We start from the raw sequence: 27,488 nt of genomic DNA, 5'->3' as shown, positions 1-27,488 counted from the left end.
GAAATGGCACTTATTTGTTGCTAGATAGCATAGTTCTGCATAGCTAGTTCTGCATTTGATTTGGCTCTCTAGAATCAGTTCAGAATACTTTACACTTAAAGAACCTTAGATTCTCTTACATCATACCCATGTGATTGGGTATGACATATCATACCCATGTCATTCAATAAATATTCTTAGGTTCATACTGTAAAATATCATGTTTGTGGACTGCAGATCATCTGTAGCTCTGTTTCAGAGAGGTCGCCAGTCAGCTTTTGAAGATTAGAGCCCCAAACAATGTGAACATGAGATATATATAGCCTTTGCCTGTGAAACAGTAAGTAATACTGGAGATTCAGCCTACTTGACTAGTTCACTGTTTTGAACTTGCTTTTATTGTATCTAGTTCTTTTACAGAGACCTTACAGAACAATTCACATTTTCTCCAGGACTTTGCAAAGGTCATGTATTTTTTACCTGTAATTGTCTCCTAAGGACTCTAGACTGAGCTTTCTGACTCATATACATGCAAAACAATCCAGGTAAGACACTTATATGGTAAGTTTAATACCACAGAATAGGATACATCCCATGTCTCTGTGTTGGGTCTGTCTGGGATGGAGTCATCTTTCCCTACAGTAGCCCACACAGTGCTGTGCTCTGCACTCATAGCTGGAACAGCACTGATATCACTCCAGTGTTGTGTCTATTGTTGCATAGTGCTAGCACAGCATCAGGACTCCTTCCAAGCCACCAAGAGTCAGCAGGCTGGGGCTGGGCAAGTGATGGGGAGGGGACATCGCCAGGGCAGCTGACCTTTGGAATATACCAAAGGGATATTCCATAACACCTGATGTCACACTCAGCAATAAAAAGGGGGGTTCTCGTGGTGGGGGGTGGTGGTGGTGGTGGTGGTGCTGTTCCTCCTGAACAACCTCTACACATTCTGAGGCTCTGCTTCCCTGGATGTGGCTGAACATCACTCATTGATGGGAAGTAGAGAATATTTTTTTTTCCTTCTTTCTGTGCTTCTGTGAGGCCTTATTGTTTCTTTTGTTTCTTTATCTCCCCATTCCCTTTCCCTTTAATTAAACCATTCTCATCTCAACCCTTGAGTTCTCTGTGTTGTATTTTCTCCCTCTTCCTCTTTGAGGAGAGGGGGAGTGTCATAGTTCCGCTCGAGTGGGCAGCCGAGCTCCACCACAGCCGCTCTCTCACTCCCCCTCCTCAAAGAGGAATCACAGAATCACAGAATCACAGAATCACAGAATTTTCTAGGTTGGAAGAGACCTCAAGGTCATCGAGTCCAACCTCCAACCTAACGCTAACAGCCCTCCACTAAACCATATCCCTAAGCTCTACATCTAAACGTCTTTTGAAGACTTCCAAGGATGGTGACTCCACCACTTCCCTGGGCAGCCTGTTCCAATGCCTCACAACCCTTTCAGTGAAGAAGTTCTTCCTAACATCTAGCCTAAAACTCCCCTGGCTCAACTTAAACCCATTCCCCCTCGTCCTGTCACCAGGCACGTGGGAGAACAGACCAACCCCCACCTCGCTACAGCCTCCCTTGAGGTACCTAAAAAGAGCGATAAGGTCGCCCCTGAGCCTCCTCTTCTCCAGGCTGAACAAGCCCAGCTCCCTCAGCCGCTCCTCGTAGGACTTGTTCTCCAGGCCCCTCACCAGCTTCGTCGCCCTTCTCTGCACCCGCTCAAGCACCTCGATGTCCTTCTTGTAGCGAGGGGCCCAAAACTGAACACAGTACTCGAGGTGCGGCCTCACCAGAGCTGAGTACAGGGGGACGATCACCTCCCTAGCCCTGCTGGTCACGCTGTTCCTAATACAAGCCAGGATGCCGTTGGCCTTCTTGGCCACCTGAGCACACTGCTGGCTCATATTCAGCCGACTGTCCACCATCACTCCCAGGTCCTTCTCTGCCTGGCAGCTTTCCAACCATTCCTCTCCCAGCCTGTAGCTCTGCTTGGGGTTATTGCGCCCCAGGTGCAGGACCCGGCACTTGGCCTTGTTAAACTTCATGCAGTTGACCTCAGCCCATCGGTGCAGCCTATCCAGATCCTCCTGCAGAGCTTTCCTACCCTCAAGCAGATCGACACACGCACCTAGCTTGGTGTCATCTGCGAACTTACTGAGGGTGCACTCGATGCCCTCGTCCAGATCATCGATGAAGATATTAAAGAGGACCGGCCCCAGCACCGAGCCCTGGGGGACGCCACTAGTGACTGGCCTCCAACTGGACTTGGCTCCATTCACCACGACTCTTTGGGCCCGGCTATCCAGCCAGTTTCTAACCCAACGAAGCGTGCGCCAGTCCAAGCCAAGAGCAGCCAGTTTCTTGAGGAGAATGCTGTGGGAGACGGTGTCAAAAGCCTTGCTGAAGTCAAGGTAGACCACATCCACAGCCTTTCCCTCATCCACCCAGCGCGTCACTCTGTCATAGAAGGAGATCAGGTTCGTCAGGCATGACCTGCCTTTCATAAAGCCATGCTGACTGGGCCTGATCGCCTGCTTCCCCTTCAAGTGCTGCATGATGACTCTCAGGAGGATCTGCTCCATGAGCTTTCCTGGCACTGAGGTCAAACTGACAGGCCTGTAGTTTCCTGGGTCAGCCCTCCGGCCCTTCTTGTAGATGGGCGTCACGTTTGCTAGCCGCCAGTCGATTGGGACCTCCCCCGATAGCCAGGACTGTTGATAAATGATGGACAGTGGCTTGGCCAGCTCCTCTGCCAGTTCCCTCAGTACCCTTGGGTGGATCCCATCTGGCCCCATCGACTTGTGCACATCTAAGTGCCATAGCAGGTCACCAACCAGTTCTTCATGGATAATGAGGGCCACATCCTGCTCCCCATCCCCTTCCACCAGCTCAGGGTACTGGGTATCCAGAGAACATCCGGTATTGCCGCTAAAGACTGAGGCAAAGAAGGCATTGAGCACCTCCGCCTTTTCCTCATCTCTTGTAACTAAGTTTCCCCCCGCATCCAGTAAAGGATGGAGATTCTCCTTAGTCCTCCTTTTTGTGTTGATGTATTTATAGAAACGTTTTTTGTTATCTTTAACGGCAGTAGCCAGATTGAATGGGGAGAAAATATGTGGAAAGGGATCAAGGGTTGAGATAAGGATGAGAAAATCACGCAATAATTATGGTAACAGGCAAAACTGACTCAGCATAAGAAGATAGTAAGATTTATTGCTCATTACTAACAAGCGAGAGAAGTAAGAAACAAATAAAAGAAACCAAAAGCACCTTCCCCCCCCCATCCACCCTCTTTTACCTCCTCCCCCCAAGCGGCGCAGGGGAACGGGGGAACGGGGATTATGGTCAGTCTACAGCACTTCTTCTCTGCTGCTCCTTCTCGGTCACTCTCGTCCCCTGTGCTGTGGGGTCCCACCCACAGGATGCAGTCCTTGATGAACTGATCCAGCATGGGCTTCCCACAGGCAGCAGCTCTTCCAGAACTGCTCCAGATATGGGTCCGTACCACGGGGTCCATCCCTCAGGAGAAAACTGCTCCAACCTGGCTCCCCTATGGGCAACAGCTCCTGCCAGGTCACCTGCTCCACCGTGGTCTCCTCTCCACGGGCTACAGATCTGGCCTAGAATCTGCTCCAGCAGGGGTCTTCCACAGGCAGCAGCCTCCGTCGGTGCAGGGCCACCTGCTCCACTGTGGTCTCCTCCACGGGCTGCAGCATGGAACCCTGCTCCACCATGGTACTCCATGGGCTGCAGGGGGACATCCTGCTTCACCATGGTCCTCAGCACAGGCCGCAGGGAACTTCTGCTCCGGCGCCTGGAGCACCTCTTCCCCTCCTTCTTCACTGACCTTGGCACCTGCAAGGCTGTTCCTCACTCCTCTCACTCTCCCAGCTGCTGTGTGGCGCAGCGTTTTTTTTTCTGTCTTAAATATGCTCTCACAGAGGCGCAAAACAACATCGCTTATTGGCTCGGATCTGGAAAACAATGGGGCCCTTCCCAAACATGGGGCAGCTTCTAGATCTTTCTCACAGAAACCAGTCCTATGGCCCCCTGCTACCAAAACCTTGCCACGTAAACCCACTACAGAGAGTGAGAGAGCGGTTGTGGTGGAGCTCAGCTGCCCACTCAAGTAAAACTGTTAATAAATAAATCTTATGGATGGCTTTCTTCTCCTGCATAGCTCTAAAGAAACATCTAGATTTTTATTGATCCTTTAGATTTGTGGTAAATCTTTGCAACTTTACTGTGGATGATGGAGAAAAACAGAAACTTCCAGATTTTTGGAAAAAGAGGAAGAGGGGGGAGAGAAAGGCATACTGAAGAAGAATTAATGTTGCCTAATTATTACTTGTGTTTAATCTAAATCTTCTACATTCATATGATAATGAAAATAAAGTGATATGCACTTGCAGTGAAATACTCAGTTCAGTCTTGTGATGGTCTGCTCCCCCTGCTTCCCCTGCTTTCACACCACACTTTTAGTCTTATTGTCTCACCCAAGCACCTTTCTCAGCAGCTAAGGTCTAACTAAAGAGCCTTGTTCAGAAACTACAATACTGGTTATTGTCTGATTCAAAACAGACACTGGAGGAGCTAATGGGAGAGATTAATATGCAAACATCTTGCTCAACAGTTGAGAGCTAATTTGGGCAATGCATCCACTGAGATCAGCTGGTAAACAGTATGAGTATGAGCCAATCATTTTACCCAATAAATAGTGAGCAGACTAATAGCCCTTTGAGCTCTCCTACATGGCTGAAGGCTGTCTACCAGGATCTCTCCTTCAGTAAGGATGCCTCTCAAAGTTTACACTTGAGGTAGAGACCGCTTACTCCTTGACATTAAATTTCCCTTTTCACAACAGATATTTATGAAGTAACTGAGAACTAGATAAACTTTATGGTCTTCTCTGAGTGATATAAAGAAATGATTGTGTTTATATACTCCTTTAGACTATGAGTGGATTCAGTCACCCCTAGAGTCCTTACCTCGTTGTTTCAAGGAGTTGAGAAAGTAAAGGAGTCTACTCTGAACCACATGACTTAACAGAAGGTTTTACTTAATGTAAAGTCACCTAACCTAATGTTTTATGTAGTCTTTACGTTGTATGTAACGTCTTTTATATAATGTCATTTATATTGTTTATAATCATGAGCATTTTTTTTTCTGCTTTGGTAAATAATGAAGTGTACCCTGTCATCTTGAATCTCGTTAACTCATTGTCTTATTAAATGCTAAACTTTTCTAGATCAATACATTATATCAATAAATATATTGCCGCATATTGTTTATGAATGAGATTTATAATTCTGTCTGCAACAAATCTAAAAAATATAAGTTCAGAACAGAAAGGATGAATTAACTGGAAAAAGCAATACATTTTCATCTAATCTACAGATAGCTTTGATGACTCTATTAAACTACATGTGAAATATGTTGATCTGATTTGTGTCAATGTGGAACAATGCTAGGGCCTCATAATGAAATGTGACTTTCTGTCTTACATACCCTTGTATAAATAACCACAAGTCCAAGACAGAGTGGTTAGTGTATATAGTTCTTGTATCTTGCAAAAGAATGGTGTAGCAGTTCATGTTGATAGAGGGTTTGAAGGGTAAACCTTGAGATTCGGGTCTGGGAGATAGGAGAATATGGGGGAGTTTTTTGAGATAACTGCTTACATTGCATGCAACACAACTTTCTGACATCCAGCCCAGAGACTACTAAATAAGGAGAGGGGGGGAAGCTGAAGAATGACCGAAGGACGAAGCTTCCTCCTGGGAGGTGTCGTGGTTTAACTCGGCTGGCAGCTAAATACCACGCAGCCGTTCGCTCACCCTCCCCCCTCCCTCTCTGGGATGGGGGAGAGAAATGGAAAGTGAAGCCCGTGAGTTGAGATAAAGACAGTTTAATAAGACAGGAAAATAATAATAATAATAATAATAATAATAATAATAATAATAATAATAATAATAATAATAATAATAATACTACAATGATGATAATAGTACTACTACTAATAATATGTACAAACAAGTGATGCACAATGCAATTGCTCACCACCCGCTGACCGATGCCCAGCCTAACCCCGAGCAGTCCGGGCCCCCCTCCCCCCGGCTAGCCACCCCTATATATTATTTAGCATGACGTCAGATGGTATGGAATACCCCTTTGGCTAGTTTGGGTCACCTGTCCTGGGTCTGTCCCCTCCCAGCTGGGGCTGCTGCAGGAGCTGGGACTGAAAGTGGCTGCAGGAGCTGGGACTGGAGCGGCTGCAGGAGCTGGAACTGGAGTGGCTGCAGGAGCTGGAACAGGAGCATCTGCAGGAACTGGGACTGGAGCATCTGCAGAAGCTGGGACTGGAGCGGCTGCAGAGTCCACCGTAGGGGTCACAGTGGCCGTTGGATCTGTCACAGGGCTTGGAGTGGCCACAGGGTCTGTCACTAAGTTGATAGCAGTATCAATGGCAGCTCGATAGGCATGAGCCAGGCCCCAGCATGTTACAATGATTTGTGTTACTTTGGAACTGCCAGAATCATGACACCTTTTTCTTTTGTGGTGGTTTTACCGTGCTGGGCAGCTAAACCCCACAACCGCTCTCTCACTCCCCCTCCTTTAGATAAGGAGGGGGAGAAGTAAAGCAAAGAACAACTCACGGGTTGAGATAAGGATAATTTAATTAAAGGGAAATAATTATAATAATTAAATAAAGACTACCATGAACTAAACAATTTAACTAAGGGGAATAAAAGGGAAAGGGGAAAAAGGGAGGAAAACAAACAACAAAATAAATGAAAGCTATATGGAAGTGCAGAGGAAAGAAATTACTCTCTACTTCCACAAATGAGCGATGATTGACCACGTCCTTGAAGCAAGGCCTCAACGCACGCAGCCGGTGTTCGAGAGGAGGACCGACGTCTTCTCAACGAGAGCCCACCCCTCCCCTCTTCTTCCTGTTTCCAACATTTTATTGCTGAGTGTGACACCACATGGTATGGAATATCCCTTTGATTGGTTTAGGTCAGCTGCCCTAGTGATGTTTCTCTCCTCACTTTTTTGCCCACCCCTAGGAGGGTTAGAGAAAGGCCCAATGCTGTGCCACTGCTGCTCAGCAGTAGACACAACACTGGTGTGATAACACTGCTGTTTCCAGCTACAAGTACAGAGTACGGCACTGAATGGGCTTGCTGCCGGGAAAGTTAACATTCCAAGCCAGACCCAGTACAACCTCCACCCCTTATTCCATAACATTGTTGTCACACTCAGATCCCCATACTTTAGCATACAAGCATTCTCATCATTATCCCTTGGTCCTTTAACAGGACAAGGATTAACAGGACAGGATTATAGGCAGGGGTTCTGTTCATTCCATAGGTCTTTCTTGGGAAAATGTTCATAAGAACTGTGATGATTAGGTCTTCATCTGCCAAAGTGGCCACTCAAGGCAGGCGGAGTTGGATGTCTGGACACCAGCACCAGCTTAGTTCAAGTCCTTGTTGCACTGCCCGGCTCCTTGCAAAGTTGACCTGTCGTTGATCCTACAGCATCTTCCTACAACATATAACTTAGATTATAGATTAGTTTTTCTCTCAATGTCAAATCTCCTTGAGGCACACACTTGATATCCCCATTCTTTTGCATGACCCACCAGGTATACCCTGGTCCTTGGGCGAAGACAATCCCACGAGTGGGTTTGCCCTTTTCCCGAGGCAGGAGCAACCCACACTGCCTTCCCCATCCACCTTCCTATAGGCACTACTGAACCTTAGCTCCTTTCACAGTGTGTAGGGGTTATGTTTCGGCAGGACCAGCACGGCTGTCAGACCCCCTATTGGTTAACTAGCAAGTGGCTTCTGGTAGATTTGTGTCCCATTGTTTCCACGTCCCAGCACCTAATGCTCGTAACATAGTCTGTAACAGTCCATTGTACCTCTCAACCTTCCCAGAGGCTTGTGGGTGGTAAGGGATGTGGTACAAACCCACTCATACCATGCCTCTTTGCCCAGGAGGTAACAAGATTGTTTCGGAAATGACTCCCATTGTCAGACTCAATTCTCTCTGGTGTACCATGACGCCACAATACTTGTCTTTCCAGGCCCAGTATAGTGTTTCGGGCCGTGGCATGGTTTACAGGGTATGTTTCCAGCCACCCAGTAGTTGCTTCTACCATGGTGAGGATGTACCGTTTGGCCTTGGGCGAGTTTTTTGGGAGTGGTCCGATATAGTCAATGTGCCAGGCCTCACCATATTGAAACCCTAACCATCTCCCCCTGTTCCAGGGAGATTTTACCTTCATGGCTTTCTTGATTGCAGCACGGTCTCACAACTCATGGGTAACCTGTGTAATGGCCGTCAATGTGCCAAGTCCACCCCTCGATCACGAGCCCATCTGTAAGTGGCAATCCTCTCCCCAGATGTCCTGATGTTTCATGGGCCCATCGAGCTACAAACAGCTCACTCTTACGTTCCCAGTCTAGGTCCACCTGAGCCACTTCAATCTTCGAAGCTCGATCCACTTCTTTGTTGTTCTGATGTTCTTCAGTAGTGCGACTCTTGGGCATGTGGGCATCTACATGACGTACTTTAACATCCAGGTTTTCTACACCGGGCAGCAATATCTTGCCACAGGGTAGCAGCCCAGATAGGCTTACCTGTGCGCTGCCAGTTGCTCTGTTTCGCATTGCTGCAGCCACCCCACAGAGCATTGCCACCATCCATGAGTCAGTATAAAGATACAATACTGGCCAATTTTCTCTTTCGGCGATATCTATGGGCTAGTTGTATGGCTTTTACTTCTGCATACTGACTCGACTCACCTTCCCCCTTCCATGGCTTCCGCAACTCGTCGTATGGGATTCCACACAGCAGCTTTTCCATTTCCGATGGCTCCCTATCACACGGCAGGATCCCGTCAGTAAACAACGCATACTGCTTTCTGTCTTCTGGCAACTCATTGTATGGTGGTGCCTTCTTCAGCACGGGTTACCTCTTCTGTTGGCACTCCCGAAATCTCTGCCTTCCGGCCAGTCCATAATCTCTTCCAGGATTCCTGGGCGATGGGTTTTCCCATTCGAGCCCGCTGTGTAATTAACGCTATCCACTTACTCCATGTAGCATCAGTTGCATGGTGTGTAGTGGGAATTTTCTCTTTGAACATCCATATGTAACACAGGTAGCCGCGGTGCCAAGAGGAGCTGTGCCTCTGTACCCACAACTTCTGAAGAAGCTCGAACACCCTCATATGCTGTGAGTATTTCCTTTTCAGTTGGGGTGTAATTGGCTTCTGATCCTTCGATAGCCCCCGACTCCAGAAGCCCAGAGGTCGACCTCGAGTTTCTCTGGGGGTTTTCTGCCAAAGGCTCCAGGTGAGCCCATGCTCCCCAGCTGCCAGTGTACAGTAGATTTTGCACAGCGGGTCCCGTACGGACAGGCCAAAGGGCTACTGCACGAGCTATTTCTTGTTTGATTTGTTCAAATGCCTGTTTGTTGCTCAGGGCCCCACTCAAAATAGTTTTCTCTTTCGAGGTCACTCGATATAGAGGACTCAACAAGCTGACTATAGCCTGGCACATGCATTCTCCAGAATCCCACGAGGCCTAGGAAAGCTTGCGTTTCCTTTTTGCTAGTTGGCGGAGACATTGCTGTTATTTTATTGATCACATCCAGTGGAATATGGCGACGTCCATCCTGCCATTTTACCCCCAAGAACTGGATTTCCTGTGTAGGGCCCCTTGACCTTACTCTTTTTAATGGCAAAAACCAGCTTTCAGGAGAATTGGATTATTTCTTCCCTTCTCAAAAAACTTCCTTCTGGCTGTTGTTGCCCCACACGAGGATGTCGTCAATGTACTGAAGATGCTCAGGAGCTCCCTCCTTGCTCCAGTGCAGACTGGATCAGTCCATGGCAAATGGTAGGGGCTGTGTTTCACCCCTGGGGCAGCCGATTCCAGGTGTAATTGGATGCCCCTCCAAGTGAAAGCAACCTGCGGCTGCATGCTTGCTGCTAAAGGATGGAGAAAAATTGTATTAGCAATATCAATTGTGGCATACCACTGGCTGCCTTTGACTCTAGTTCGTACTGAAGTTCTAGCATGTCTGGCACTGCAGCACTCAGTGGTGGCGTGACGTCATTCAGGCCTCGATAGTCCACTGTTAGCCTCCACTCGCCTTAGACTTTCGTACTGGCCATATAGGACTATTAAGGGGGAGCGCGTCTTGCTGATTAATCCCTGACTCTCCAGTCGGTGAACCCAACTCATGGATGGGAATCAGAGTCTCGGTTTGGTGCGATATTGCCGTCGGTGCATCCGTTGTGGTAGCAATTGGTACCTGTTGTTCTTACAACCTTCAGCAATCCTACAACAGAAGGGTCTTCTGAAGGCCAGGCAGGGTAGACAGCTGCCTAATCTTCTCTGTGCTCAAAGCAGCTATGCCAAAAGCCCACCGGTATCCTTTTGGATCCTTGAAGTACCCTCTCTTTGAGATAGTCTATGCCAAGGATGCACGGAGCTTCTGGGCCAGTCACAATTGGATGCTTTTGCCACTCTTCCCAGTTAGACTCACTTCAGCTTCCAGTCACAGATAGTTTGTTTGGGATCCCCTGTCACTCCAAGATACAGGTGAGTTCTGTCCCTTGGTAGCCTGATGGCATTATGGTACATTGTGCGCCAGTGGCCCTAAAGCTTTGTATTCCTGTGGTTCTGATGTTCCAGGCCATCGGATCCACACAGTCCAATAAATCCGGTATCCTCTCCTCTACCTGGCCAGAGGCAGGGCCTTCTAGTCCTGGCTGGAGCGTCTGCCACTTAATTCTTGCAAATGCACAAATTCTGGCAAAATGAGAGGTAGAGGTCCCTTCATCCGTGGTCAAGAAGTAACATCACGCTCGTTCTACTGCCTCTGGTGTACTGCCCAATAGAAAACTGGAGCAGCATTTCTCTTAGGAGCCCCTCTTCTTGCTGCTGTATTCCTTTCAGTTCACATACCCGAGCAGCTAGGGTTGAAGTAGGTACACCATCCCATTTCCTCATATCTTCCCCATTGGTCACGCAGATAAAACCACATGGGTGCCACGTGGTGTACGTCTTGGGTATCTCTCTCTTCTTGAGCAGGCGAATGCTGATTCTTAGTGGCTGAAGTATCACTCTGTCTAGATGAGGGGGAATATACTTTCTCCACAGCTTGTCAAGTCCTTTAGACAATTTCTCCACACGCTGAGACACAGGACTGTAGCGGAGCAGAGAGATTGGTCTCATATTTTGAAGTTGGCAAGGAGACATCATACAGTGTTGGTCCCATCCCCTCAGTCCCAGTGAATTGCTGCCAGGGTACTGGCTATGTTCTGCTGGTGCACTCCGCACAAAAATTTACGCCACATGGATGTTGTGCACTGGACTTCATCGGGGTCTTGAGGTGTCTGGGCATTGTCCAAATCACTATAAATCACTCCCGCACAGCTAATTCCCGCAGATGCTGGAGACCTGTTATCCACAGTGGTCCACTTGCCTATGTGATATACAATATCTTCCTATGGGGGATATCTTTCTTTGATAGCTGCCAAGGAGTCGTCCTCCAGAGGCGGAGGCCTGTGCTCCTCTCCCGATTACTTTGTCGATTACCTTTTCTCTAGAGAGGGATCCCAGCTGCTTGGCTTCAATTGCCTTCTAATTGTAGGCTACTGGCCCCAGCATCCCAGCATTTGGAGCAGCCCAATGGAGGATGTGTTCACCTGGGCGTCGACCATAATCCTTTCGTATTTCTCGCATCTCACTCAGGGATAGGATCGAGGCGTATTTGATTCCTTTATGATTTCCGTCTCGTCTTCCTGCTGTTTTTGTGATGGCTCTGCTTAGAGGTGACCTGCCAATTCCCCTCTCCCTCCTTCTTGGGAGAGCCTTCTTCCCTTACTAAACGAGCTGACCTCCGTTTCCATTGTTTGGACTTGACTATGGGGCGAACTGATACCATAGTTGGTTGGTCCTCTGGGTCAGCCACAGCATGTGTTACTTGGTCATCAGATTCAGAGACTTCCTCCCTCTCTTCAAGTTGCTGGATGATGTTAAACAGTGTTTGATAGGAATAAACCAGGACCCAGCACAATGCTGCAAGCTGTCGTTCTCCGGCATTATCAGGATCAGACATACAACTCTCAAACATTCTACCAAGTTTTTAGGATTTAGCACTTGCTCAGGGGGGTTGAAGTTCAAACTATTGGAGGAGACACTCTTGACAGGGTATCTGCTAAAATCATCCACCACACCGTGCCACTCACCACGAGACTGTTTCGGGACAGATTCCCAAATAAGTTTTCTAAACAATCGACTAATCTTAGAGAGAAAAATGAAACCTGTTATTCAGAATTAATAATAGCAATACATGGGTTACAGATGGATCTTCAAAATACTCCCAAACTGTTGGTAATTAGCCCACTGTGAAAGAAGGGAAAGGTACCATTCCTGATATTTAGTAATAAACTGGTGTCCAGATGAGAAAAGGAAGGCAGTGTAGTTCTGAATATTCTCTGAAAGATAGTTTCCATGGGACCCAAATGATAACAGCGCAGAGCCTGAATTACAGAGTAAAACCAAGGTCAGTGCTTGGCAGCACAACGAATTAAAAAAAGTGAACACAGATTGTAGCACTTTGTCAGATCGGATATATAGGAGAAAGGAGAATATGACACGAATTGCATGACATATGAACAAAGCCATTATTATTAACAGGGCAAGGAACATGGTTACTAGCAAGCAAGTGTGTTAGTTGTATGCGTTTAATCAATTCTATTGTTATCTCAACCCTTCGAGCCCCACGTTGGGCGCCAAAAAGGACTGTGGTGGTTTTACCGTGCTGGGCAGCTAAACCCCACAACCGCTCTCTCACTCCCCCTCCTTTAGATAAGGAGGGGGAGAAGTAAAGCAAAGAACAACTCACGGGTTGAGATAAGGATAATTTAATTAAAGGGAAATAATTATAATAATTAAATAAAGACTACCATGAACTAAACAATTTAACTAAGGGGAAATAAAAGGGAAAGGGGAAAAAAGGGAGGAAAACAAACAAACAAAATAAATGAAAGCTATATGGAAGTGCAGAGGAAAGAAATTACTCTCTACTTCCCACAAATGAGCGATGATTGACCACGTCCTTGAAGCAAGGCCTCAACGCACGCAGCCGGTGTTCGAGAGGAGGACCGACGTCTTCTCAACGAGAGCCCACCCCTCCCCTCTTCTTCCTGTTTCCACCTTTTATTGCTGAGTGTGACACCACATGGTATGGAATATCCCTTTGATTGGTTTAGGTCAGCTGCCCTAGTGATGTTTCTCTCCTCACTTTTTTGCCCACCCCCTAGGAGGGTTAGAGAAAGGCCCAATGCTGTGCCACTGCTGCTCAGCAGTAGACACAACACTGGTGTGATAACACTGCTGTTCCAGCTACAAGTACAGAGTACGGCACTGAATGGGCTGCTGCCGGGAAAGTTAACATTCCAGCCAGACCCAGTACAAGCATTCTGCCAGTTTTTGAGGATTTTGCAGTTGTTCAGGGGTGAATTTCCAAAACACTGGGGGTGCCAACTGCTCTAGATGCCTGCCCATATCCTCCCATACTCCCTGCCACCCACAACTATACTGCCTCCGGGCAGATCTCCGGATGAGCTTCCTAAGTAGTTGTTTAACTTTAAGCAGAACCTGAAGTGCATTCAGGAGGCAGAACAACAAGACTATGCTGGTCTGAGTATCCCAAGGATATTCAATATCTTGGAGAGCTATTGTAGCAAGCTCGGAGGGTAAGAGGGTGGTGAAGGAGGAAGGCATAGTGATCCAGGAGGATACAGGGGTGGTGAAGGAGAAAGGGAGAGTAATCAAGTAAGAAAAAATATCCTCCCCTTTCCCCTCCACAGATTGACTCCCTAATGGAGAAAAACAATAGGTATAATTGCTAATAGTTTCCAAGATACAGTTTCCAAAATACAGAATCGACGATGTTACTGAGTACAAATACCAAGTTAGAGTCATGACCAGATATCTCATCGTCTCATAAGCCATTGCTACAACACTCAGTACCATAATGATCTGAAACCAGGGCCCGGAGAGGATAAACAAAATGACAGAGAGCAAGTACGGAAAATAATGTACTATAATACTCAATTTGGAAAACAGGCGCAGCACAGTTGAGATTAAAGCAATCAGCATTATGACAAGTGACTATTAAGCAGGTCTAATACTTACACCAATTTTAGTTTAACACACTGTGGTCAGATCTGCCGTTATCTCAACCTTTCGGGCCCCACGTTGGGCGCCAAAAAGACTGTCGTGGTTTAACTCGGCTGGCAGCTAAATACCACGCAGCCGTTCGCTCACCCTCCCCCCTCCCTCTCTGGGACAGGGGAGAGAAATGGAAAGTGAAGCCCGTGAGTTGAGATAAAGACAGTTTAATAAGACAGGAAAATAATAATAACAAAATAATAATAACAATAATAACAATAATGTTACAATGGTGATAATAGGAAAGTAATAATAATATGTACAAACAAGTGATGCACAATGCAATTGCTCACCACCCGCTGACCGATGCCCAGCCTAACCCCGAGCAGTCCGGCCCCCTCCCCCCGGCTAGCCACCCCTATATATTGTTTAGCATGACGTCAGATGGTATGGAATACCCCTTTGGCTAGTTTGGGTCACCTGTCCTGGGTCTGTCCCCTCCCAGCTCTTACTGCACCCCCAGCCTGCCTGTTGGCAGGACAGAGCAAAAGGCTGAGATGTCCTTGGCTTGGTATAAGCACTGCTCTGCAACAATTAAAACATCGGGGTGTTATCAGCACTCTTCTCATCCTAAGTCAAAACACAGCATTCCACCAGCTACTAGGAAGAAAATTAATTCTGTTCTAACTGAAACCAGGACAGAGGAAGACTACAGGCCTTCAGTACAAGCGACCCCCAGAGGGACCACTGGAGACTGATATGCATGCATCCATTAGATGGTTCAGGTCCCAGGAAACTAGTTATAATAACCCTGCCTTTTCCAAAAGTGGTGATGATATGTATTAGCCTAGGAGCATAAAAACCAGCTGCCTGTTGTAACTTGTGTGCGTCTTAGTGGAGCAGAGACTCTCGGCGCACCCAGCACTGTTTGCTTACCTCTATTCATTTAATAAATTGTAAACTTTGATTGTAACCCTATATGAGACTTAGTCATTTATTATACTACATGACTGACTTTTGAAATAAAATATTTGAAAATATGTAAGAACTGATTTTAAATTACATAATATTAAGTGTTAGTTTTCGTTTAAGTCCCTCTATAATCAAGCCAAATAAATTTACTTGCAAATCTTGATTAATTCTATCCACGATAGCTATCTAACACATGAGAAATCAATTGCCTCCTGGACATTTGTGTCTTTTGAGTATACCTGTACTTATGCAATATGTTTACATTAAGAATAGAATTTGTTTGCTTGTTTAAGGTGAAGACAACTTCTACATAATCTGCCTTGCTTTTTAGAAGCTAAAGGTAAATGATGTGAGTACCCCTACAGGCTTCAAATTAAGGAAAACCAAAACTATTTACTGCATAAACTATATACAGACTAAAAAAGTGACTTTTCATATTGTCATTGTTGTTTAGATATTCTTTCATAGACAATTTATTTATTTATTGCCCTCAATTCAGATTTTTTCTTCTTGTTACATGAACAAAAATAAGTAAATTACAATTCTAAGGAAATGTCTAAGTAAACACAATATTTACGTATTTCCTTAGGAATGTGTAGCAACAATACGCGTTTAAATAGGAAAAATAGACAGTGACCAAAACATTGAAATGAATAATGGTGAAATTCATACATACACTTAAGATTCCACTCAATATTATACATTTATTTCAATTGGTCAACATTGGAATACACTTGTGTTTAGAACTTTTTTCAAAGAAGATTATTAAAACTTATTAAAAATTTTCTTGTATCCTAGCAAGAGCTACATGTATAACTCACAATTTACTTTGAACTTACAAATGTAGTGTGTTCATTAAATATTCATTGATTATATATAAAAGCAATATATATACTTTCATATTTGTAATAGGATGCATTTTCACACAGACATGAATTATCTGTATTTTGTGTGATGATTTACTGCTATGCAGTTAAAAAAAAAAAAAAAAAAAAAAAAAAGTTTCCAAAGGCATATTCCACTTTCTCCAAAATCCATGTATATTGCTCTTATATTTCATGAACTAAGATTCATTTTATATTACTATAATTTGATATACATCTTTTGATCTCAGTAGAACTATAGAGAATTATGCATTAACATTTGAAATAAATTTGGTTTGTGTTGCACCCTGAAAATATATGTATTAACTGAAGCCATGATAGAAAAAGGTCTTATGCTTCAGAACTGACTTTTTTTTTTATTTTTTATTTTTTTGCTAGTGTTGATGTTAGTGCTAACTAAAATTTACATAAAGACAGTGATTATATATTAATGAATAACTGAAATGGTCTTTCTTGTCAGGGTTACTATCAGATACAGGCTTAAAATTCAAAACCATTTGTCTATTACGAATGTCTGTAACACATTACCATCTCACAATACGAAGTCATAACCATTGTGTTATGATCCTTTATGATTTATTTATATCAAAATATGCCCATTTCTTATCTCAATGGGTTATGATAACTAAAAGTCATTTTTTCCACTGATTTTTTCTTAAAATATTTTTTCTTCCTATGAATCTTGAATCTGTAGTTACTATCAGAAATCAATTATTAAAATAAAGACTTGTAATTTTGTCTGCTAAGAAATGATTTCATTAAAACAAAACAAAACAAATAACTGTTATCCTATTGACTGATCTTGAATAAGTGTATTTCTATTATGTTGAAATTATACTAAGATCTACCTATTGTCAAATAAATTGCAATCTCTGCCTTGATACCATTTCCCTTGTACTATCACCGTTGGTGTTGATTCTTTATAAGCGTGTTTTAGAGTTAAACACTGTGTTTAGAAGTAGCCCTGTTTTTTTCAGGCTCTAATTTGATGTTTCATTATTCTTGATGGTCTCATAGAGCAATTGCACACAAGAAAGATGGATCTATAAGCCAAAGAGAGATCTAAAAGCCAAAACATAAATCACAGAGGATTTTCTATAAATCAATATCCATTTATACTCCATATAATAAGTGAATAATGGTATAGATTATATAGTGTAAAAGATGTACTTAAATTATCATTTTAGCAAGAGACGGGATTTTTTTTCTTCCCCAGTAACATTATCTTCCTAATAATCTTGTGTTTGACAAAAAAGTAGACATGGTGAGAAAAACATGGATAACAATTGAAATGCAAATTGAAATGCAATGTGTCATATCAACAAACCTACAATATCTGAGTAGGTAAAAGGCCATGCAATGAACTGTCTGTTTTAGACATCAGTTATATTTTGGTTCAAAATGAAGGATAAAGTTTCCAAATAACCTTAGAGGTTTGCCATTCATTATCTTGTATGATCACCACACTATTTATGAAGCCAAAGAGGGTGATGCAGGGAAAAAAAAAAAAAAAAAAAAAAAAAAAAAAAAAAAGAGAGAGAGAGAGAGAGAGAGAGAGAGAGAGAGAGAGAGAGAGAAGTATTTGTAAACTACACTGCACCAAACCTGAGAGCATTTGTAAAGAAGTGAGGTCTCTGCATTCACAGAATTACAGAATCATAGAATGGTTAAAGTTGGAAGGGACCTTTGGAGGTGATCTGGTGTAAACACCTGCTCAGGCAGGGACATGTTGCCCTGGGCCATGTCTGGATGGCTTTAGAAGATTTCCAAAGAATGAGACTCTACAGGATCTCTGGGCAACCCATTCCAGTGTTCCTGCAGAGCAAAGTACTTCCTTCTGTTTAGATGGAATGTCTTGTGTTCCAGTTTGTTCCTATTGCCTTTTGTCCTGTCACCAGGCACCACCAAAAAGAGCCTTCCTCTGTCCTCTTTGTCACCTTCCATGCACATTTATAAAAATCTCCCCTGAGACTCCTCTAGGCTGAACAGTCCCAACTCTCTCAAGCTCTCCTCACAGGACATGTACTCCAGTTTCTTCAGCAAACATCAACCTGTACCTTTTTTGAGGCACATGTTTAACATAAAAAGACCTCTACTTTCTAACCAAAATATTTTAAGACATAAAAACTTTATAAAACAATATTTTAAATTAAATGAATATAAAAGGAAGAAAAAGTGTTCCTTTTTAATTCTGTAACATAAAAAATAAGAGCCAAGAAGCCATTAATCTTCTACTATAGGCTTAGCTTTTAAGTATGAGCAAATATAGAACACTTCCATATTATCACTACCAAACAAATTTGTCAAGCAGCAAGGATCAATAATGTTTGGTTTATTTACTAGCAATAGTTTTACAATTATCAAAAGCAGAAACAAAACAGCAAGGCTCTGTTGATGATCACTGCTATTGTTCAGTTTTGCTTAGAATAAATGCCTTAAGAGGGAGCTCAAGCTCTTGACATCACAGTCCATAAGCTTTTATGTTGGGAGCATTACCATCATCACCTCTCAGTTGCCTAAAAGTACCCAGCTGGTACTTTTATTTATCTATCTATTTATTTATTTACTTATTAAAGAGTCTGAGTAGGGACAGCTGTCTATTTATTAAAATGTGACATATTCCATTTATAAGACCAAATCAAACTATGAGTTTAATTATTAAGCAATTCATTGAAAATGAATTTGTGTGTGTGTGTGTGTGTGCGCACTAGGGTGTTTTCTAGAACACGTATCCTGTAAAGGATGATAACATGGCAGAGTGGAATTATGATGTATAATGAATAGTCATGAATAATTATAGAAATCCACTGGAGACACTATTTTTTTATTTTTATTTTTTTTCATCTAATTACTAGGTGTCATCCAATCCAGATGGTAAAACAAACCACAATTCTAGAAGAGCTCTCTCTCATCCAGTGAATACCTGAAAGAACAACATTGAGTCAAGGAGACAGTTGAAATGTTGAAAAAAGTTGAAATGCAGGTTTTAATCTACACTGATGTTTCTACAGCTGACTATTGTCATACTGACTGTTTTCATACTACTAACTTCTGACAGAATTTGAAGTTGGAGGAATTTAACAGGTAGATTAAACCAAAATAGAACAACAATAATGATTTCCATAATAAAATATGAAGAAGAAAGTAGTTTTTAAGATTGGCTGAGTAATTATATTATTTTTTCTTGCACAGCATTCAGGTAGTTATAAATATTTCAGGTCAATGTGCTCTGTTCCACTGAAACCACAAATAAATTATCATAGAATTATTATAACATGTGGTATTCTGGTGACTGCAGTAATGACCTGAATTAATAAAGATTTGGTAAGTGTATTTTTGGTTGCATTTTAAAGTGTAGGGTAGAGGAATAAATAAATAAATAAATAAAAATAAAATAAAATAAAATAAAATAAAATAATAAAATAAAATAAAATAAAATAAAAGTAAAAAAATAAAAAATAAAAATAATAAAAATAAAAATAAAATAAAGTTATGTTCTTAAACAAAAAAAAAAAAAAAGAAAAAAAGAAAAAAAGGAAAATCTTGTCATCTTACTGTAAGAGGGAGAAAAGGTATGTACAATCATACAATCATACAATCTATACAAACTATATAGTCCAATTTATGCCATTAATAGAAACATTTAGTCTGGAAAAGACCTTTAACATCATCAATTCTAGCCATTAGACTGACCTGCCATGTGCCATCACTAAAATATATTCTTTAGTGTTACATCCACACATTTCTTAAATATCTACAGGATCTGGGACTCCACCACATCCCTGGACATGTCTGTGCCAATGGCTGAACATACAGACCATGAGGAAATTCTTCCTAATCTAAGTGTCCTAAAAATCTTCCTAATCTAAGCCTCCCCTGATGCAATTTGAGATCATTTTGTTGTGTCCTATCACTTGTCACCAGAGAAAGGAAACTGACACACATCCTTTCAGGAAGTTGTAGGGAATGGTGAGTTCTCCCCTCAGCCTCCTTTTTTGCCAGACTAAATAACCCCAGTTCCCTCAGCCACTCCTCACAAGTCTTGTTTTCTAGTCCCTTCACCAGTTTTGTTGCTCTTCTCTGTACACACTTTAGAAGATCAATATCCTTCTTACAGTTAGGGCCCCAGAAGTGAACACAAAACATATGAAGTTTAACAATAGCAAGTTCTGGAATCCGCACCTTGTAAGGGGGAACCCTGGGTATACGTACAGACTGGGGGATAAGAGGCTGGAGAGCAAGCCCCATAGAAAAGGATCTGGGGCTTTTGGTCCACAACAAGTTGAATATGAGTTAACAGTGTGCCCTGGAAGCCAAAAGGGCCAACTGCATCCTGGAGTGCAAAAAACCTTGCATTGCTAGCTGGTCAAGGGAGAAGTAATTGTCACACTACTCTGCACTGCCTGATCTCATCTGTAAGCAGTTTGGGCACCACAGTTTAAGAAGGATATGAAACTATTAGAAAGTGTCCAAAGGAGGGCTACAAAGATGGTAGAGGGCCTAGAGGGGAAGAAGTATGAGGAGTGTATGAGGTCACTTGGGTTGTTCAGCATAGAGAAGGGGTGTCTTCATCGTAGTCTATAGCCCCCTCATGAGGGAGAGCAGAGGGGAAGGTGCTGATCTCTCTGGTGACCAGAGACAGGAGCCAAGGGAACAGCATGGAGCCATGCCAGGGGAGGTTCAGGCTGGATTTTATGAAAAGGTTCTTCACTTGTTCCAGTGGTCAGGCACTGGAACAGGCTCCCCAGAGAAGTGGTCACAGCAACAATCTTTCTGGTTTAAGAAGGTTTTTCCAGATCCTCTCGGATATATGGTTTGATTTTTGGCTGGTCCTATGTGGAGCCAGGAGTTGGACTTGATGAGCCTTGAAAGTCCCTTCCAGCTCAGGATATTCTATGATTCTGTAAGAGAAAGAGAGGACTCTGTTGTCTGTGCTTGTAGTTTATGAGTCCAGTGTGTGGGTATTGTGGGTGCTGTTAAAGGCAGTATCTTATCTGTGGCAGTCTGTGTGACTAGCCATATCAGTGTTTTTTGTGTGCATCCTGTGTGTCCATGTGTGTGTCTCTGGAATATGTACTAAGATTCACTACTGTCTGAACCTGGAAATGGGAAAATAGAAGCTGTGTCTATCATCTAGTAACAGATTACAGGCTTTGAACCGAGTGTGCAAGGCTTCAGCATTGAGGCTTGTCATACCTGCTCCATTTTAACTTTTATTGATCTGCCTGCAGCTTTGTTTTGTTTGGTTAGTTGTTACAACATTATTTCTTCCAATCAGGTGTTTATGGCTAATTTAGTCTTCATATCATTATAAAGTAAAGCCATAATCTTACACAAAAAGGAAACTGTTATCCATGCAGAATTAGATATTTGCAGTTCTAACACATATCTAATCCTAATAGCTGTAGGATAGAGAAATACATAGCTAGGATGATAGCAGATGCCTTCAGAATTTGTGAGATAGGATTTGGCATAGGGGAACAAAACTTAGCACTATAAACTCTCTGGTTATAAGCAACTAACATATGGTCAGCTAAGATAATACAGAATCTGAACAAAACTGATTTTCCTGAGTGACAAAAGGAACCAAGAAACAGTAGCATACAGCTATAAAACACACAAGCTATAGTAAAATTAGCTATAAATTGGAGTTGTGGACAAATGACGAAAGACCAAATGTGTAAAACATGTTAGCAAACATCAAAATGACCTCAAGTGGATTCTAGAGAGGGAAAAAAATAAATCATTGATACTAGCATCATATTCCTCCTGCAGAAGGATTACAGACAAAAGACAGTAACATCCCATCACCACCCACGCTTTGAAGCCACTGACCTTAGGACTCAAAGGAGTCCTTAAGCCTACAGAAGAGAAGGTGACAGAACAAGAGTCAATAAGCAACAAACTCAAACACAAGAGATTCTGTGCTGCAAGAGACGTGACTGCCCAGCTTTGTGTGCCCCCCTGCTGCTCTTGATAACTAACAAACCTGCTATTGAGGAAGTTGCCCTGGGAGGTGTCCCCCACCCTGAGGTCTCTGTGTGTTACCTCCACATGGTCAGACCACTACTGGGTACAGGCTACTCCTTCCCATGGGGAGGCTGCACTGCCCAGCCTGGACAGGGCAGAGGTTCACTGGGGACGCTGATGGCAAGTACACCCGCTTGTCATGGCTGCTGCTTTCTCTCCTTGATGTCATAAATAACAATGCTTCTTCAGGCTAACTCCTTTGTCTTAAATGTCTCTTTGTAATTTCCTAGCTACTGTCTAATGTTGTTGATGTTTGCCCTCTTCTCTTTAACATGATCCATTCAGGCACAAGCCCTCTCAGACAGTTTTGGGTGCTCCATTTCCACACACAGGTCACACTCACTTTCTTACAATAGTATCTAGGATGTTTTCCAAAGATGAGTCATGTAAGCACCCCTACATTCAATATTTTATTTTATTTTATTTTATTTTATTTTATTTTATTTTATTTTATTTTATTTTATTTTATTTTATTTTATTTTATTTTATTTTATTTTTTATCAATAATATTTCATTCTAGTAAATATTTCTTTGTAAAAACAGAAATTTTCCTTTGTGATCATACAAGTATCAGCAGAACTTTTTCCAGTTCTGGTCAAAAGCAGACATATGGAAACAATTCTGTGCAGAAAAGTCAACACTTCTGTGTTTTGATCCTGTAGCTAAGAACTGAAAAAAAATGATTTGAAGTATGTTCTTGATGTGAAGTATGTTTTTGAACTCATACCATTTAAAAAAATTAATTTCTGCTGCCAGCCAGCTTCAGTATAAATCAATCACCAGGCCATTCTTTCACTTAATGGGAACCAATAAAAGGCAGAAAATTATTTAACCTGCTATTGTAAAAATATAGAGAGAGAGAGAGTGTGGGGAAAACAAACAAACAAACAAAAAAAACTTTTCAGATCTGGAAACTGCCTTATTTATCACATACTACAGCTGAACAGAATCAAGATTTTTTAAAAAAATATTTATTCAATTAATTTAGCTCTTTTTAGTATATCGTGTACAAATGTAAATGATGTCTTGAAATATACAAGATTGGATTGGGGTTAGAAAGTTGCTCAAGTGCATCAAATAGTTCCCTGAATTTAAAATCCATTTGTAGTTCTTCAACACTCATTTGGGAAAATAATGTCCAGTCATTGACAGGTCTTGATGCTTTTCTGTTGAGACCATCAAATCATTACCTTTCACATAATATTGTTTTTGTTCCTTGATTACATCATTTACATATTAAAAACAAACAAAAAAAAATACAACAAAAAATGCAACGAAACAAAAACAAAACAAAACAAACAAACAAACAAACAAAAAACTCTTGTAGCTTGAAGAGGTTTTACTGGGGAGCTTTTGTACTTTTTTGTACTTTTTGTACTTTTGTTTTATGGAAAAAAAAACAAACAACAAAACAAACAAACAAACAAACAAAAACAGATCTGGGGAGATGATCCTCTAAGAGGAGGTTTGAAAGACACATTTTTCCATTATTCTCTCTTCTCCGGTTACAAATAAAAAATATATTCTATATGGATACTTGTATTAATCCTACATTAAAAATAACTGTGTTCCAACTATGTTCCTTTCCGATGGATAAAGAATGAATTAGTTAATGTTTTGATTGATTTACACACTATTTTTTCTTATTTTTGCTTTCTGTTCAAAATGAGTATCTATGCACTTTCAGGGTGCCCTGACATTCATTTTAGATTAAACAAAATAGGCAAAAAAAGATTACACTTGTCTTTGATGTTGTTGAAGTTCTGTGGTTTTCTTTGTTTATTTGTTTGTTTTTCTTCCAGTCAGTGGCTAGTATATTTATATGTTGCCTTCCAGTATATGACTTATCATACTTATTATGAAATAATAATAATAATAATAATAATAATAATAATAATAATAATAATAATAATAATAATAATAATAAAACATCATTAACATAGTATAAAAAGACTGAATTGGCATTCCTTTTCTTGCTGCATATGGAAAAAAAGAGAAAAAATACTTATAGGCTCTCTTACACTTCTGAATAAAATAAATACCAATATAGGCAAACATGTTTTATATTATTTTATTTTTTTTTGTCTCTCTATATATATTTTTAGAAACTAAGAAAAATGGTTGAAAATATTAGAATTAGTGTAGATGAGGTAAAGCAGTATACTGATCTTTATCACTGTTCTTTCTTGATATGCAGGCTTCTTATAATGCATGAAGAAGAAGAAAAAGAAAAAATAAATTAAACCTTATATGTTATATATGTTATGTTAAAATAGTGTGCTCTAATATCAAGAATAAAGACTGCCCCAAACTATTAATGAAAACTGTCCAAACCTTGAATATAAGCCCTTTGACAAGTAAAACATTTCAGCAGCTGGGGCTAGACTGCTGGTGGAAATTTAAACATAAATAACAGTAATAGTAAATAAATGAAGAAAACTTTTTTAGGTGTTTTAATACAGAAAGAGTATTCTTTTGGGAAGCCAATATTATTATTATTATTATTATTTTATTATTATTATTATTATTATTATTATTATTATTATTGTTTGTTTGTTTGTTTGTTTGAAACTTCTGAAAAGTATATATAGATTGATTGAAGACTCATTTTATGGTTCTGACAGATGCTGGCTGGGTCTATGTCACATAAACAGACCAGCTGCAGATTTTCATACACAGAAAGTCTAGCAAATATATGGTTGCTGATGCTCCCAGATCTATGTTGTCTGCTCTGTCTGTTGAAATCATGCTGTATTCAATGAATACACATTGAATTTGTACAGGACAGCTAGATCGATAAAGCATCTATGGGAAGGACAAGAAATTGCAGAAACCAGGGAACAAGATTGACAGAAATTCAAAAGACCAGGGAAGACAGCTTCCCTGTTTTAAAACACCTCAATAAAGAGGGATAAAGAAGACCCACAGTCCATGCTGCTGAATAAATTTTATTTTACATGAAATACTTAAAAAGTTATGAATGACAAAATGACTACCAAGTGCCTTCTTTCCTAGGTCATTTTTGTTAATTGACCTGAGAGTATAATTAATTCCAGTATATTTACTGGAAGTGAAAATGCTAAAATAAAAGTGCTAACCTGTTATTGCAAACAAACAATCCTGCTCCCTGATAGATATTCATTGATTTCTCAATTGCATCTGTATACAACAAGGAATACCTTACCACTGGACCAGGCAGGTTTCCACAAATTAATAGCAAATATTCTGTGAACCAGCCATGATCTGATAAATGTTCCACAAAATCATCAGTTCTTAAAACAGAATTTAGGAGGCCAGTTCTGAGGAATTCTAATCATCATGGTAACCAGGTTGTTTATGTCTGACCAGAACACTGTTGGCAGTTTGACACAATCGACCAATTTATTTTAATGCAAAATTTAAGACTAACCAAAATTAAACATACATGGACTCCAATCCAGTGATTGTATAGCTCTCCCTTTTCCATTTACATCTATACTATTGGTATTTAATTAGATAGAATCTAGGAAGAACTTAAAAGGGACCATCTTAAAGTTGTTTTACATGACACTTCAGATTTGCGGGAAAATCAAACTCTAAAATCAGGTCTCTGTTCAAAATATGGTCCTACTTGTTATTGTGTATTATAATCAAAACATGGGAGATAATATGAGAATATAGCAAATGTAAGGTAACAAACAGCTTTTATAGTAATCCCTTTGAATTAAGCCTATATGGCCAAATACTAAGCCCATCTTTTCAATGTAGATTTTCCACAAACAAATCAACAAACAAACAAACAAAATTCCATAGTCTTGTTTGGAAAGTGGAAAATTTCATCCCTATAGTAATCCATAGAAACAATGAAAGGTTCTCTTGGATGTCACTATGGAGCTCACAGAAGAAACAAATGAAATAAAGCAATCAGAAATAAAATCAAACTTCTATCATCATTATGTCCCTTTGATTTACAATGTTGGCAAAATATTTTTATCCCACCTGCTGCATAAAGGACAAACATAGTCTCTAGTTTATTTTTTTTTTTTATTTATTTATTTATTTTTTTTTTTTTTTTAGGTAGCTTTGTACAGAGTCCTTCAGTCTTCTGTAATCAATTCTGATCAATGAAATTTTACATTTCATTTCACACTTTCTGGGCTATCACATGTAAATAATAGTCAAGATATTCTTAAGATAAAGGAAAATACTTTTAGATAATAACACTAGCACCACAGGAATAATATTTTGGTAGTCAAGGACTTCAGGCTATGGTAACCCATATGTGACCTTCCATCCTTTTATGAATGAGACAGCATTCTGACCTTTAAGTGGGACAAATGTCAGGGCAGCTGCTCAGGTAACAGGTATCTTCCAGAAATTTCCTGCTTATATGAAAATATTCTCAAGACTAATACTCCCAGGACTAATGACTAAGTACTGTCATTCCTGTCATGTGTTCTTGTGTCACATTCTCAAGGATGATACTGTAGTGGGTTTACGTGGCAAGGTTTTGGTAGCAGGGGGCCATAGGACTGGTTTCTGTGAGAAAGATCTAGAAGCTGCCCCATGTTTGGGAAGGGCCCCCATTGTTTTCCAGATCTGAGCCAATAAGTGATGTTGTTATGCGCCTCTGTGAGAGCATATTTAAGACAGAAAAAAAAACGCTGCGCCACACAGCAGCTGGGAGAGTGAAGGGAGTGAGGAACGGCACCAGGGTAAGTGTAGAAGGAGGGGGAGAGGTGCTCCAGGCGCCGGAGCAGAAGTCCCCTGCGGCCTGTGCTGAGGACCATGGTGAAGCAGGATGTCCCCCTGCAGCCCATGGAGTACCATGGTGGAGCAAGGTTCCACGCTGCAGCCCGTGGAGGAGACCACAGTGGAGCAGGTGGCCCTGCACCGATGGAGGCTGCCGCCTGTGGAAGACCCCTGCTGGAGCAGATTCTAGGCCAGACCTGTAGCCCGTGGAGAGGAGACCACGGTGGAGCAGGTGACCTGGCAGGAGCTGTTGCCCATAGGGGAGCCAGGTTGGAGCAGTTTTCTCCTGAGGGATGGACCCCGTGGTACGGACCCATATCTGGAGCAGTTCTGGAAGAGCTGCTGCCTGTGGAAAGCCCACACCGGATCAGTTCATCAAGGACTGCATCCTGTGGGTGGGACCCCACAGCACAGGGGGCGAGAGTGACCGAGAAGGAGCAGCAGAGAAGAAGTGCTGTAGACTGACCATAACCCCCATTCCCCCGTTCCCCTGCACTGCTCAGGGGGAGGAGGTAGAAGAGGGTGGATGGGGGGGGAAGGTGCTTTTGGTTTCTTTTCTTTGTTTCTCACTTCTCTAGCTTGTTAGTAATGAGCAATAAATCTTACTATCTTCTTATGCTGAGTCAGTTTTGCCCACTACAATAATTATTGCGTGATTTTCTCATCCTTATCTCAACCCTTGATCCCTTTCCACAT

This window comes from Aythya fuligula, chromosome 1 (assembly GCF_009819795.1).
Source record: "Aythya fuligula isolate bAytFul2 chromosome 1, bAytFul2.pri, whole genome shotgun sequence".
In the NCBI taxonomy this organism is placed as follows: Eukaryota; Metazoa; Chordata; class Aves; order Anseriformes; family Anatidae; genus Aythya; species Aythya fuligula.
This window is presented reverse-complemented; position numbering follows the sequence as displayed.